Source organism: Mirounga leonina, unplaced genomic scaffold, assembly GCF_011800145.1.
Source record: "Mirounga leonina isolate KUSES-001 unplaced genomic scaffold, KU_Mleo_1.0 Mir_200, whole genome shotgun sequence".
Taxonomy (NCBI): Eukaryota; Metazoa; Chordata; class Mammalia; order Carnivora; family Phocidae; genus Mirounga; species Mirounga leonina.
Window position 1 is genome coordinate 29,193,219 of NW_023270503.1, and position 1,756 is coordinate 29,194,974.

Here is a 1,756-nt window from a genome sequence, read left to right on the forward strand (position 1 = left end):
TCCCCCAGGCCCAGTGCCCCCCCCCCTTGTGAAACGACAAACCCCGCCTGTCCTTTTGGGAGGCACACGGGATCGCGAATCACTGCTGTGGCCCAGAACACGCAGGCCAAGGGGAACTGGCCCTGGGGGGCCTGGGGAGCGGATGGGATAGACGGCCTCTCACTGCCAGCTCTGGGACTTCGGGAAGCTCACATGGGCACCTCTTTTGGGGAGCCTCCGTTTCCCCTTCTGAAATGAGGAGCACAATCTCTCCCTCCTGACTAATTGAGTTTCTAGGGAATATCCCATAGTAGGTCCTCATTCCTGGGAGCCCCCTCACCCCTACACCCCGGAAGAGGTTTCCAAGGTGTCTCCAGAGTGAAGGACCAGTTGGCTCAGCCTTGCTGAGCATCTGGGTCTGGAGTGGCAGGTGGTGGTTGGGGGTAGTTACCCCAGTCCCAGCATCAGCACCTCCTGGGAAATTGCCTTCTCACCTCTTCTGGGCCTAAAATAGAGCGCGAGGGGTGGGGGGGAAACGACTGTCACGAGCCAGAGACAGCTTCCCCGTCCCTGGCAGTCCCTGGGTCCCTAAGGAAGGAGAGGACCCAGGAAGGGGTTCCCTGCCTCCACTCCTGCTCCTCAGCCCAGTATGACTTCGAGGATGCTCTGGCCTTGGGCACAAGGTCATGTGGGACCTCACCAGCCGTGTGCAAGCCCTACCACCCCCCATCCATCTCAGGTCTCTGGTTCTTGGGATCCCTAGCAGAGATCAGAGATCCCAGCCCCCAGTATGGGGACCCATCTTACCCAGGAGCCCACGAGCTAAGCGAGGCGGCACAGGGAGAGAGGAAGGTTGGAAGGTCAGGTGGTTTGCAGACAGGCAACCTAGTCTGGCCAGAGAGGGGAAGCTGGGGGGCTCCAGAGGTGTCTTCTGCTCCTCAAAGATTTGGGCTGCAAGGGAGGGGCAGGAATGGGGTATACTAACAGCATGTAAATGACCTGGCTAGTTGATATATTTAGGGGAGGAATTCAGGAGCCCAGAGGCACTAGGCCCGCCCTTGCTGGTGGCTCTGGTGACAGCAATCCCCGCAGCCCTCCTGGAGGCAGAGGACATCTTTGGCCTGGAAAACGAGCCTGCAGGATGGAAAGGGGTCTGGACCCGGGGTGTGGGAGAACTCCGCAGTGACCTGCTCTGCTGCGGGTGGGTGAGAGACCCCTTCGGTCCCGCCCCTGGTCCTCCGACCTTCCCAGCTCCACCTAAGCCTGCGGTCGACCCGGGCCCTCGTGGCTGGGTCCAGGGAAAGCCCGTCCTGGGTACCGCGCCGGAGGGGCAAAGGGGAGCCGGACAGCCACGCCCCGCACCTCGACCGCGCGGGGCCCCCCGACGGGCCGTCACCGGGTCAGAGCCCGGGGTCCCCGTGTTCCCTGCCTCCCTTCCCCTACCAACCCGCGGGTCCTCGGGGCTCCCCAACGAGGGGTGGGGGCGGGGGGGGAACGGGCGCGCTCTGCCCTGCACCTGCCGAAGGGGCCCGAGGAGTCGCGGGCAGGCGGGTCTCCGGGCGGCGCCTCTTTTGTCCTCCCGTCGCGGCGGCCCCCGCCCTGCCCGGCTCGGGGAGGGGGGGCCGGGGGCGGGCCCTGGGCTCACGTGCTCGCCGCTCGGCTCTTAACCCGGCCCGCCGGCCCGCCGGGATGGCCGCGGCCGGAGCGCGCTGAGCCGGGCGCCCGCCCCGCCGCCGCCGTCAGCCTCGCCCCCCGCCCGGCCGGCGCCCCCGCCCCG